General features: G+C 31.3%; 2 long non-coding RNA genes across 2 annotated transcripts in view; one reads left to right on the forward strand and one right to left on the reverse strand.

Annotated features, from left to right (window-relative positions):
- Nucleotides 1–791: 791 nt before the first annotated feature.
- Nucleotides 792–14,998, reverse strand: part of LOC134695983 (uncharacterized) — a 70,511-nt gene continuing 56,304 nt past the window's right edge. Inside the window, exon 5 of the long non-coding RNA XR_010102875.1 lies at nucleotides 792–844. This is a non-coding gene — a long non-coding RNA (uncharacterized LOC134695983). The remainder of the gene's footprint in view (nucleotides 845–14,998) is intronic.
- Nucleotides 3,404–6,251, forward strand: LOC134696040 (uncharacterized). The gene is made up of 2 exons (XR_010102887.1): nucleotides 3,404–3,903; nucleotides 6,038–6,251. It is a non-coding gene; the product is annotated as an uncharacterized LOC134696040 (long non-coding RNA).

Here is a 14,998-nt window from a genome sequence, read left to right on the forward strand (position 1 = left end):
AATCTATGGAGCTTTATTGTTTGAGTAATTATTTGTTTCGAGGTCACAACGGGGAACCCGGCATTACAAACAATGATGTGATTCTTGATTCTTTTGTATCATTTTAATACTTATAAATCCAATGACATGCAATAATTATATTGGTTTTCTTTGGTCAGAGAAGTTTCCTTAAAATTACCAATTTAGTGGCAGCAACCCTACAATTGTTCTGCTCGTCATATATTTAAAGACTAATAGATCTTGATCCTATTGAGCATGTTATTTCCATGTTCGATTTAATATTTGCTCCAGATGTTTAAGTTTTTGATATATAAGTTTAAAAGCTGAATTTGACTCTCATGTTCTATTTCTAGCTATGGTGGTCATGTTGGTCGATGGATAAATAAATTGGATACAATTTATAAACTAGATACCATAAGGAACATTGACATCGACGGACGAAAGTGATGACATAAGCTAAAAAATGGGAAATAAGCTAGCATTGACAAAAATAATTGGATTTTGCGATTATTGATTTTTTTTCTTTCAAAACAACTGGCAAATCAATTAATATCTTATGTTAGATGAACCTCCCGTGTTTATTTATAAACTGAACTTCATGTTTTAGAGTCATACCAATGTTTTTATATTCATCTTCCATTTCAAGACCTGTTTTTAATACACTTCGATTGGAGTTCGAAAATGTACATCAGGACATAATTTTTCAAATATTACTAGTATATTTAAAAAAAACATTTATCAAATTCATTTTTAAAGTCTACTTACCTTGAATACGGATATTCTGGTGGAGACGTATATAAATACTATTGAAGGAATAAGCGTCAACATGATTTCGGTCTGTAGCCTAATAAATAGAAATAAATTAGCACAATAGTACGTAACGCTCATAAATTTCAGTCCCATAATATTGTTTCATTTTCAGTAATTGTAAACGTTCATTGATAAGTTAATACTGATATTACAAGACCTCCGAGGAAAATAGCCGTGCGAGGGGATTTATACTGCCCTATGTGTGAAGAGAATTTTTTAATGTCAATATTAATTAAATCATTGAACATGTAATGGCTTATAAACGTATAAAAGTACAGAAAAAGCACTTGTAGAAACCGATTTCTGCTAAATTTGAAGAGTCTAAATTTGTTAAAATTAAATGGTAGATAAACAGTACTAAGTCTGATATATACAATTAACAAATACCAAACTGCAATGAAAACGGACCAATTCAATGCCAGTGTAACATTTAATCATGTATTTATTAGCTTTATTATAGCATCAAAATAACACAAAATGACAAAATAAGAGGAAGAATTTAACCCTGTTTACATTTCTAGAAATAACCTGGTTTGGGAAATCTCCCAAAATGGGTCACGCATTCTGTGCATAATAAAACAATTAATATGCGTTATAAATATTTGGTATCTTCTTCTTATATGAAAAATAATAATTAAAAATGCATTTCTTCAAATACCGCAGAAAAAGAAAATATAGATCAGCAGAAACTCGTGTAACAATCTCAAACCAATATCATATAATGGACCGGCTTAGTGTCGTCCAATTATAAACTCGAAACAGCAAATGTTGTAACGAAGATGAGACATGTGATTCCATATATGAGTTATTGCCACTCAAGGAGGATTCATTTCTTTTCTGATCCCCTTTTCTCTAAGTTTTGATGGAAAAAAAAACAATGTAGCCCCTGATATGAACTACGACAATGTTTTTAATGTTAATAAAAAAGATTAACCGCAAGGAGAAAAATGATGTACAAATACTTAGGTTTACACTTAAAAATTCAAAAGTTTAAAAAAGTTAATGTATTAATATTTGAAAACTATTAGTGACATTTCAAATTGAAGACTCCACGGTAGAACAATGCCAAAAACAAAACGTCATTTATAATTTATAATCAATAACGACCACTGTACATGTATGAGTAAATCAGATTAACTATTTTTGTAAATTAATTCCTCATGCAGCCAACATTTAACAGTTGCGGACAACTTAATATTTCAACGAAAATACCATTTGTTTATTGATTGAGATATTAAAGCAACAAAAACAATTGAAATTGAAGATTTTTCTAAAATTGTAAAAATATGGTATTTCGCCAAGTGTTTTTTTTCTGATTCTATTTTGACTCCCTGATTTTTTTAGAGGGCGTTTCAAATAAGTCATGCCCGATTTACTTTTTGTAAATAAAAACTCACCTTAAAGACCTACACCTGGTTAATAAGTTTGATGTACACTAAGCAAACAAAAGAAATTGGTTTTCTCAAAATGCACGACCAATCAAACTTTCATACTTTCAATGGGGTATACAGCATTAACGTGACATAAAAATCCTTTCAATGATCATGTTTCCACCGACAAATTTGGTACAACTCACGCTACAAACAGTTCAGAGTCTGAAAACACCATATTATGAGCTCCACCAGTACAGACGAGCACATATTTTACTTAATAAAACTCGACATAATCTCGATATACTTAACTGTACTCGACTTTGGTCTCGACTTTATCTAATTAGTATAATTAAGTACATATTAATCTTGGTATAGTCAGAAATGGTCTGGACATTTGCTACATTTGTCGGCTGTATCAAAATGTCTGGAATAAGTCTCGACCTGTCTCGTGTTGATTAGATTTTAAATTTCTATATTGTGTTTTGTGAACTGTGATTTATCTATTAGTCCTTTTCGTTTTAGTCTGGGTGTTGTCAGCTTATTTTTGATCTATGAATTTGAATGAACCTCTGGTATCCTTCCCCCTCTTTTAAAGTATCATAAAGAAAAATCACAAAAATACTGAACTCCGAGGAAAATTTTAAAAAAGAAAGTATCAAAGCAATGGCAAAACAAAAGCTCCAAATAGTTATCAAAGGTTTACCAACACCTTAAACAAATGGATAACGAATTTAATAATACTAATACAGTCAATTTCTTATGCAGAAAATGGTAGGGTTGATAAAATAAGCTAGCAAAACTTCTCACTTGTATGACAGAAGGGTCAGATTCCCGACCAAGTCTTCAAAATAATATAAGATATTTATTTTACTAAACAAAGGCTTAAAAAAATTTGTTATATAAAAAAGTACTTAAATTAAATATGAAAACAAATGTTCCTTTTAAAGATTGAACAAAATGTGTAATAAATAAATGTACACAATATGTCTATTTATACCACACAAACTTAAAAAAATTATTCCAGAATATACTCAAATTTTTTGACACGAAAGCATTTTCTTTAACAAAAATTTTTAAAACGATTAATGTACTTTTTGTAATAAAATCGAAGCTTTTAGCGACATAAAGCACATATTTTGTAAATGCCGTAGACAAGCTGAACAGTGGGAAAGCCACGGATCGATTCTGCGCCTCCTTCCAAATGACGTAACGGCCAGAAAATCAAGGGCGACAATCGCGATTTTTCATAGAGGGCGACACTATCGCGCCATCGCGGCAATTTGTTTACATCGTGTACGTGTGATTTTTCGAGAAATTTATCATTAAAGACAATTAAACTTGTGTCATTTCATCATCAATTAGTTATATAGGTAAGTTTTACAGGTGACCATGCTATTTTTTCTTCTTAGAAGATTTTATTTTACAAGAAACGAACATCTGAAAATGGCAAGTGACGTTGTTAATTTGGGGATAAAAATATGGCGGGTGTTTTCCCCTTCTGAAAATAACTGACACATTTGCATCCTATTGGCTATTTAAATATAAAATGACCAAAAATAGTATCTATGATGATAGGAGTCCCTAAATATTTGCATAAATACCCATCACTCCGTGTCAAATTGTAACTGAGGCTGCGAAAAGGAAGCACACAAATCGACGCCATTTTTCAACAGATTAAGGTTTCTGAGCTCACGAAATCCTAGTATTATTACTTTTAATGGTTAGTAGAAAGATATTAATACTATCCATAACATGATTTATTGATCTGATCGGGTTATGGCTACATGTTTGCCTCTTTTCGATTCTTAAATCCAGTAAATTTCCGTAGACCACATGTAAATAAACGCCCCTTTTCCAGCGTGATACTTCAATTTGAATAAAACTTCAATTTTGGCAGGTCAATGTTAGCATTTAAATTTTAATTAAAGTTTTACAGATGTGTAATGCATATGTGCTGATTTGTTTGGTTGTCTCGAATAGTAAAAAGGTTAATGTTTTTATTTTTGAACCCAAAAAGTGTGACAAAAAACACAAAAAACAAACAAAATAAAAATATAGGAAAAAAATAACTATCCCCAGGTTAAAAGGGGGTTTCCAACTATATGTCCCCATTCAAATGCATTGATCGTCCCCAAAAAAGGGAGATTCCAATCCCTGGAACCCTATCCCTGGATCTGCCACTGGGAACTAGGACTATTAAAACGTATAAAGAATTAGAGAATTATTACTAAAGGAACAAGAATAGAGAAAATTTACCATAAAATAAGTTAAAAAAAAGAGCAAATGACATGCTAGCTGCGGAACCGTAGCTCTTAGGTCCTTATGTTATTTTTTGACTATTTGCGGACCATAGACTACTTTTTTTCTGGGACACCTTCCTATGCATCCCAGAAAAAAATCAAAATATTCCTAGCAGCAAGCCAAAGATCTGGTCATATTCATTTTGAACTTTTGATGTGTTAATTTATATATTGAGGAAAGAAAAATTATGGACAAAAAGTATAAAAAAAATAGAGACCAATGAACTAAAAGATTAAATGATAAAGAAATGCAGAAGACCCGATCCAGACCCTTGTCTATGTGAACAACAGTACTATTATTTTTGCTCAATATTGCATATGGACATGTAAAATCTATAATACTAAAATTACGAGGTCCAATTTGTCAGCCGTCATCACGTAAAAACGAGGAATCAAATAATTTAACTAATATAGTACAAAAGTGTAGATTAAAAATTACACCACTCCAGGCCCTTTTGTTTTTGACGTAATTAATTTTGCCAATAATTAAGAAGTTCCGGTTCGAGTCCGATACAGATACCAATAGTATATTCACCTGTTACCTATTACCTTATATGTATGTTCTGCATCTGACAGGCTCACCACCAAACCGTGTATTCAGGATTAATATGCTATATACACGGTCATAATCACAGGGTTGACACTACTAAATTGTCAAATTGTTACCTATTGTAGTATTTTAATCAGTAAGACTTTCAAAGATAACAAATCTGGACTAAAAATAAGGCGTATAGGTACAGTTTTCAATTTGTTTGTGGGCATGCATGACATAAAACAGCGAATCAAAGAATTCAACTTCATTCAGATGACAACTTGAATAATAATACTAAAATAAGGCTTGCGCATAGTTATATACTTTAATTCATTCACAGACCCGCGATATCACGGGTGTTTTCTAGTATCTTTTAAAGATTTCAGGTATATGAAATATTCACCAGTAGGAAAGTATAAATTCTGTCCCTCCTTCCATGTTAAAAAAAAATATGTGATTTATTGTTGAATTTTATTGCCACCTTCAGTATTGGCTAGGTGTTGTGGTCAGGTTTTATTGGCATTGGATACATTTATTATCAATTACTGGTATAAAGAATTAAAGATATGAATGATTGAATGAAAAGTTATCTTTTAAATAACAGATACCTGTAAGATAATATAATGTTGCATATTATGTTATACTTTATTTAAACATTATTTATATCTATTAAAGAGGTTGATATGTTATTATGGTGATGAATTTTAAATACTAAAGTAAATGAATTTATAAGTAGAAAATTTTTCCAAACATCTGTTGGTGTGTATAAGTATTACCTTTTCTAGAGGACCTTTTTCGGGACGTCTGGATTGGGTATTTTTAGCTGAGGATTTCGGAATTGATCCTTCGGATTCCAGTATTTCCTTTCAACATTTTTTTTTTAAATTGGGACCTCAGAAGAGCATGTTTTTGTCAGTAGACAATTAAAATATATTATAATTTACCGATCATATAGCAACTCTAGAGAAGTTTGAAATTATATTTATTTGATAATATCATCTGCATAAATTATATATTTTCAGATAACAACAGGAATAAGAAGAGCAGGATTTCTATATTGAGGATTTACATGTATGGGACAGAGGACTATTTGACTTGATTTTACTTTAAAAAAACTTTTTAATTTTAACAATAGTTCTCCTTAATTGTTTAAAATACTTTTTACATATTTTTCATTTTAACATTATTTTTATGACTTTGTATTTATTCATCACTTAATAAACTTTTATTTCTAAACATTTTTATATTTTCAAATATACATACAATGTGAAACACTCCACCATTTTATATTGATAACGTGGGGTAAATGTACATGATACACTAAACTGTTGCAATACAATATTACTTAATGTCATTGAAAAACCTGAGATTCATTGATGCAAAGCTAGCATATTCATAGGGCCCCCTTTCATAGGAAAAAAAATTGGTTGATTAAATAGGTAATCACTGGAGCGGGCCCCTCCCAAGTTAGTCAGCAGCAGCAACCCCCCCCCCCCCCCAATATAAAAGTTCTTGATCGGTCACTGGTGTCAGACATATACATGTATGTACTGTAGTATTTGAGACATAAGAAAAATAAAAGATATAAAAGTCAAAATGATGGTCTTTTATTCTTTATAAGGTTTGAATGACTTAAATGGAAAGTTTCTAGAATTGTTCACTTCTCCTAGACATAGTGAGGTCTCTCAAGTAGCCTATCATGACATGACTTTTCACTGTTTTGCTTCCAATGGCATGTAGATTTCAAAGTGTGGTAACCCCTGCACCTAAATAAATCATTTTCAGTAGATACATATTTAGTTTTTCAGACTTTTTGATGAAAAGTTTAAACTAATATACAAATTAGAAAAAAGAAAACTGATCAACTTGAACCCACAACATATAATTGAGCTAAGGTGCTCTGGAAGAGTAAGCAGATCCTGCTCCTTGTGTAGTATTATGAATGAGATGTCTATGTACCTTTTTCCTGGATATGTTAACACATGATTTTGCAAATTATTGCAATTGTGTGCTTTTAGAATGGAGTAAAATGTGTGAAAAGGTATTCTATTGCAGAAAAATCAGCACACAGATATAGGAATAGTATGATTCTTTATAAACTATAGATCCTGTGTCCAAGATTTGTTTTCTTGTAAACTGGTGTAAAATAAAAATGTGGGTCAATCAGTTATATCAATGCAACAAAACATGATCACCAAAATCAGACTGAGACATTCATATACCATTTTTAAAGTAGACCTTGGAAGTGACATAGCATTTTGTTAATGCTTTAAATGGTCATATAGCTCTAACATGTATTAAGAATTTGATGTACTAGGCATTGGGCATTCATATTGAATTTTAATCTCCAAGTTCTCAAGAGTTAAATATGCCCCAGGGCCCAGAAACACTCAAACATGAATAGTTGGTCACAGTGTACATCAGGTTGCTTGATAAGCATGATAAGGACAGACATTTATTAACATGTGTGAGTATTTAGGCAGGCAATATTTGTTGATTGGTACATGTACTTTTTAAAATTGACAAGTTGAAACATTTCAGATTTATAATAATTTACAGAATCAAAGAATGACTGTAACCATTACCCTAAAAATTGGCTAAAAACAAAGACTAGCTGAGTGCTTACACTTTGCATTTTTGCATGCTTATTCAGACAACAACTTTTGACTAACTGAATTTTTTTTGTTGAAAAAAGGGGGGTAGGTCTACTTCCAGACAGTGGAAGTTATTTATATGGACAAATTCGTTCATAGATTAAACCAGTTTCAATGTACTACATAAATCTCGCCCATAAATCTGTTATACATCAGCAGCATAATTAAATAACTACAGAAAATGTGATACGAGGAGTTTGAGCAACTTGTAAACATCAACAAATGACGTTGTAAAGCCTTCAACCACTCAACATTTTAAGTAAAATATATTTAAAATCCTGAAAACATCATCACCCTTCGTTGTCTCAATCAATTTTGTGCTTAAAATCTGTAAAATTTGACATAATTTGCTTGATTTTGCACCGAAATAACTCCCAAAACGTCTGAAAAATGTTGAATTTTGACCTCCGGTTAAAGTATTTATTATGTAAACAAGACTCAGAGTGACGGGGAATCCTGTACATAGTCATGTGCCCATATGTTTCTAGGTCACATTTATTTATATCTCGACCAATGAAAAGCTTTAGGATGCATTTGTGTCAGTTGTTGGTAGTCGTGGGGATTACCCGCGGTTTTTTGGAAATCAACGGAGGTAGTCTTGTGATTTATCATATTTCAGTAACGGAGCACTTATTTGAATACCGAATTTGGCAGTCATCTGACAAAATCTATTCTAATGAAAAATTAAACTCAAATACTGATGGATGATAAGTTGTTTTAATAGATTTATTGTCTGAAGCACAGGCTACGTTTTTGTTTACACGCTGGTTACAGCGCCACCTCAAAATTTTTAGATTATGTCCCCTTTCCCGCGGGACTACCGGAAGTAGCTCTTCAATGTCACTGGCTTTCCCATTTGTTTTCATATTTAATTTAAGTACTTTTTTTATATAACAAATTTTTTTAAGCCTTTGTTTAGTAAAATAAATATCTTATATTATTTTGAAGACTTGGTTAGTTTTCATATTTAATTTAAGTACTTTTTTTATATAACAAATTTTTTTAAGCCTTTGTTTAGTAAAATAAATATCTTATATTATTTTGAAGACTTGGTCGGGAATCTTGAACTCCGAGGAAAATTTAAAAAAGAAAGTATCAAAGCAATGGCAAAACAAAAGCTCCAAATAGTTATCAAAGGTTTACCAACACCTTAAACAAATGGATAACGAATTTAATAATACTAATACAGTCAATTTCTTATGCAGAAAATGGTAGGGTTGATAAAATAAGCTAGCAAAACTTCTCACTTGTATGACAGAAGGGTCAGATTCCCGACCAAGTCTTCAAAATAATATAAGATATTTATTTTACTAAACAAAGGCTTAAAAAAATTTGTTATATAAAAAAAGTACTTAAATTAAATATGAAAACAAATGTTCCTTTTAAAGATTGAACAAAATGTGTAATAAATAAATGTACACAATATGTCTCTTTATACCATACAAACTTAAAAAAAATATTCCAGAATATAGAGCTTGCAGCTATTATTTTTTTTCAATCAAATATATAGCTTTCACGTTTAAATCAACACATGTATAATGTAAGTCAGTGAACCGGATATACGTTAATTATAATGTATTTTAGTGCCAGTGATGCGTATCAGGTAAAATCAATCGTATTGGTTATTTTTTAAATGTATACTTATAAAAAACTATGGGAAGCTTAAACTCATTTGATATTTTCCCTGGTCAAATCATTGGTTTTAAGTACAGCTCTTCGTAAGAACCAGGCAGGGTGCCATGTACATGTGATTTATGAGGGTTTCAGATTTTATCTATAAATGGCCTAGAAGAAGCAGTAACTGAATACTGCTTAAAAAATAAATATGAGTTGGAAAATACAAGTGGTTGCCATGGTAACGGACACTCTATTTTTTGGTTGTGAAGCATGGTAAAATCTTTCAAAAATCAGCTAAATCACTACAATTCAGAGTCTGATTAGGAATAGAATCAAGCATTTTTCATTAATTTCCATATGTAACATTGATACAACTTGGTTTTAGCATCATTTTAGTTTAGATTGCATGTGAACCAAATTTGTAATTTTTTTGAAAATTTTTGCCAAAAAATGCATATTTTCAACTTTTCTGAATTTGGGATTTTTGAGAAATTATCAAATTTTCTGTGGTGATTTTCAGAAAAAAAGCAACTGTGTATAGCATAGTTAGCACTTTAGTAATGAAGTTTGGATACTACTTTACCAGATTATTTAGAAAAGAGCTTGGGATTTTTCTTAGTTTTATCTCCATAGCAACCGATTATTTCCTTGGAAACAGAGTTATTATTTCCCAAATTTTGCAGTTTTAGAGCTTTAATGTACTGAATTGGTCCATACTTGATAAAAAAAAATACATTTAAGCATAAACTTACTCTAAATTACCATCGTTAATAGTTGCTGACCTAATTAGTTACCATGGAAATACATATTACCAATAGTAACATCTATTTTAAAATGTATCAATTGAAATTTATGTAAAAAAATACATATATTATATATAGACGGTGTTTATATTCAAATTGGAATATGACTGCATGCTTTGCTTCACTCACAGTCTTGTCTGTATATAATATATAATAAAACATTAAGGTAAGAACCGAAGGTTAGGGAAAAAGGGGGGGGGGGGGGGGTAGGTTTATTATGAAAAAAAAAAATATACATGTAGATTCTTGATAAGATAACGTTTGGTCGGAGAGCCTGATTATGAATAGAATAATGATAATGAATAGAATCAATTTTATTTTCAGAAATTTCATACACATGTATAACATCGATATAACTTTTGAGCTTTAGTTTTAGCTTCAGAGCGTAGTTAGTATTGCAGTTCAACCCCAACGTTTAGATTTATTTTTTAAAATACTTAAAAAAACATTATTTTTTTTTCGAAATCATGAAGTTTTGTGAAATAATCAAATTTTCTCCTGTGTTTTTCCAAAAATTGAGAATATGTAAATCTTTCTAGCATTGTAGTATCAAAGTATGAATACTACCTGACAAAAATGAATAAAACATTGCGTGCGGCTCTCATGAATTTTATCACCATGTTAACGTATTTTCCCCATGGAAACAGAGTTATTATTAATTTGAATTCTGCGGTATGGGGAATTCAATGTTCTCATTTAATTCCAAACCCTTATGAAAAGACATGCATTGAAGCATATATATGAGCTTTAAACTGCAATCGTGATGTACTATTACAACAGTTGCCATGGTGACAAATATCACCCATAACAGTCAATCAAATGATGTATAATATAGTTTATGTAAAAAATTACATATAATTATGTTAGTAATGTTATTTTTTTCTAATGGGAATATAACTGCATGCTTTGCTTTGTTTCACTCTCAGTACTGTCATGACTGTCTTTGCTCATTGAAAAGACTTAACAAATTTTAATATATACACTGTTGCATTTGGGGGAGGAGTGGAGGTTGGGTAGTTTTTGTTTGAATCTTTCATAAATCAGGATCATACACAGCTAAGGTGTGCATTAACTACCTTAGATATACTGCAAAGTTCAAATGTGCTCTTAACTGATCCTAGACTTTGAAAGGGTATAATTCCATAAAATAAAAATAAACAGCTGCTCCATGACCACATGTTACGCCCGTCGCTTTTTCAAAGAATATTAAAAAAAATAATATTTTCTCAATGTTATATCACAAATTCATGAAAAACTAATGGGAGGTTATGTTGATAGATGTAAACCTGGCGTCACCAAAGTTTCATAATTGCTCAAAGCATTGTCTGAAAAGTGGCATATTCCCCCTTTTTATGATTAAATCACATTTATCCGTGACCTCAAACGTATATAAATTAAACGTGAACTCCCTTCAATAAATATAAACAATTTATTGAACGAAAAATGGGGAAAGTTTAAGATTGCAAAGTGAGATTTTTTTTCAGTTTATTTAACTTTCTAAATTGAGGTACATTTCTCATTGGTTCATCTTTCTCTTAGCATATATTCTAAGGGACGAAAAGCAATACATCTATGTTTGGTTATGATTTTGCATACATTTTTTTGTAAGTACACCAAAATGGAACTAAAACTGTAGGAGATGTAGGTTATACGTCAATTAAACAGCAATCAAACGGAAAAAACCCCAACTAATGACATTTAGCAGGCAACATAAAGATTTCAACAATACTAGAAGTTATAGGTGTCTACACATTATGTCAAATTCTTAAGTATTACTGATTTATCTATATAAAGATTTTCTTGAGGATTAATTTATATATAGTTGGGATCCTGCTAACATATTTAACCCTGCCACCTTCTCTTTGTATGTGCCTGTCCCAAGTCAGGAGCCTGTAATTCAGTGAATTTTGTTTGTTTATGTGTTACATATTTGTTTTTCGTTCCTTGTTTGTTAATAAATAGGTTTTTTTGTTTGAATTGATTTACATTGTCATTTCGAGACCTTTCATAGCTGACTATGCGGCATGGGCTTTGCCCAATGTTGAAGGCCATATGATAACCTATAGTTGTTAACTTCTGTGTCATTTTGGTCTCTTGTGAAGATTTGTTTCAATTTGGCAATTATACCACATCTTTTTTTTTTTTATTTCAACCGAAATGATAAAAAAATAAATACATGAAAGTCGAAAAAATATTATATGGTATGTATGACAGAAAAAGGGGTTCAGAAAGGTTTTCTTAAATATCAATTGGTCACTTAGATATTTCTTCACTTAACCAGGTCATTTAAGGTAAACTATACAGTTTTAAACTCAGTGGCAGATACTGAACTTTGTGTAAAAAGGGAGGGTTGCTCCAGTTACACTTCAGTGATTACATTTATGATCAACCATATTTTTCCCACGAAAAGGGGGGGGGGGGGGGAATATCCACCCAGGATCCGCCTATGAAACTGATCTGGTTCTCAGTTTTAACAATTTTTAAAGTATCAAACAAAGAAAAGTAACGTGAAACGGGCATGCCTTGGGAACAGTTAAAGTGACGCCAGCTAGGTAAATTCAAACTTGATCTCTGTTTTGTGGTAATTAGTATTTTGTATATGTTTCATAACATTTGGTTGAGGCAAATTAAAATTAGTAAATGGGAACCAACTTCGTGACGACTAAAGTACTAAAGTATCAAACAAAGAAAAGTAATACAAAACGGGCACTACTCGGGAACAGTTAAAGTGACGCCAACTAAATTCAAATTGATCTCTGTTTTGTAGTAATAAGCATTATGTACAAAATGATGTATATGTTTCATAACATTTGGTTGAGGCAAACTAAAATTAGAAAATGGAAACCAACTTCGTGACGACTAAATTACTGACGGACATGGGTGAAACTCATGATATGAGACAAATCTTCACAAGAAACGAATTGAAACAGAAATAAATAAACATAAGTCACCCTACGGCCTTCAACAGTAAGTAAAGCACATACCACATAGTACCATATGCTTTGTAAACAGATATCAAACTAGTTGAAAAAAATACTTATAAATAAAAAGATCATGATTGTTTAATCAGTAACTGTTATGTTATTTGGCATATGAAATTTCGGTTCATTGATTTTTTTCGGCATATCAAAGAAAAACGGGCACTTGTATAAATGGTGTATTCCTCCTATTCACACTTTTAAAAATCAATATTCCTTCAATAGGTTTTATTAATTATAAATTGGTTTTATAACAATCAAGGTTAAATAAAAATTCACCTGAGATTTACCTGTATTTTTTAAAGGAAATATAGTTGATACTCTGTTCAGTGGCGGATCCAGAAAGAAAAGGGTTGGTGTTGGTTGGGGGTGAGGGGTTGGGGTTCCGGAGGTTGGAACCCCCCTTTTTTTGACGATCAATGCATTTGAATGAGAGCATATAGTTGGACCCCCCCCCCACCCCACCAATTTTACTCTGGATTGGGCCCCCTTTTTAAGATGACTGGAACAGCCACTGCTGTTTAAGTGTATTATTTTAATAAAAATTTGATACACTGTTTATTTGCAAACTGTATTTTTTTTCTATAAAGCGTACCCTAAAATAAAGAATAAGTCAGATAGACAGAGGTATACGTAAAATATGATTAAAAATCATCGAATTTGTTAATCTAAAATTAGAAATGCAGCATATATAATAATTTATCAACACAAACCACTGTTGTTTCCAATACACACAAAGTATCTGGAGAAAAGCACAAGGAATAGGAATTTAGGTTCTGGTATATGTCACTGTACTGCCTTCAACAATAAGCAAATAACATACTGCAAAGTCAGCTACAAAGGACCCCGAAATCACAAATGAACAAACAAATCAATGTGACAAATATATTGTTTTGATGTAACACAACAACAAATGACAACCACTGTATGTCAGGCTCCTGACTGAAATGTACACACATATGGAATGTGGCAAGGTGTAACATGTAAGTGGGATTCCAATCCTATCTGTTAAACATAAACACAAAATGGAAATGGCCTGCTACTTGTATATACCAACAACAAAAAGACACTAAGAACATATCCGGAGTACTTCAGTTACTGAAAGCTAATTTAAAGCCAAAACAACAAATAAAAAAATTACACAACTATTTAGACTGCATGCTCTTTACTGACTATGAAACAAAATACTGATGGGATCATTTCACAATAATGGGGCTGAGACTACACATCATCTAAAGGAATGGCAAAGCAAGTCAACGAAACATTCCAGAACTCGCGACCAAACATTTAAACAAATAAAACTACTGAAACATGAGGAATCTAGGCCTCAACCATGATTCACTATGCAGCATTAATGCCCCACTAAGAAGTAACAACAGTACAGTTTTGCGATGCAGCCACCTACCTTATTCACGTTGAATAGATAAATAAACTTTAATAGGCTAATATACTGTGGATTTCTGTCTGTGTGCTACAATGTGTGATTTGCTGTAGTGCTGTTTCTTGTATTGTTTGTTTCATATTATAATGCTTACATGACTTTCCTTTTGAATTTGTGTTATAAAAGAAATATTAGATAATTTGCTTTTTTTCTTTATTTCGATTGTTTAATGCTATATGGTCACGTTTTTGTCTCTTTCACTTATTCAGAATTTCCATTCTCAATTTCATTTTTATTTGAATTAAAAACAAAAAATTCAGACATATAGAAAAATAACCTATTTCCTATCCCAAAAAAACATTGGCCAATTAAAAGTTGATTAAGTGTAATTCTTTGTTTAGATAAGTTTTCCTCCTATTCCCACTTTTCTTACCAGATTTAAAAAAAAGTGTGAATAGAAGGAACGAACCGTTTAAACAATGTTGAACTTCTATTTATTTAAGATTATTTTTCTAGAAAATTAAATATCTATCTCTGCCATAATATGTAA

This window comes from Mytilus trossulus, chromosome 14 (genome assembly GCF_036588685.1).
Source record: "Mytilus trossulus isolate FHL-02 chromosome 14, PNRI_Mtr1.1.1.hap1, whole genome shotgun sequence".
Taxonomy (NCBI): Eukaryota; Metazoa; Mollusca; class Bivalvia; order Mytilida; family Mytilidae; genus Mytilus; species Mytilus trossulus.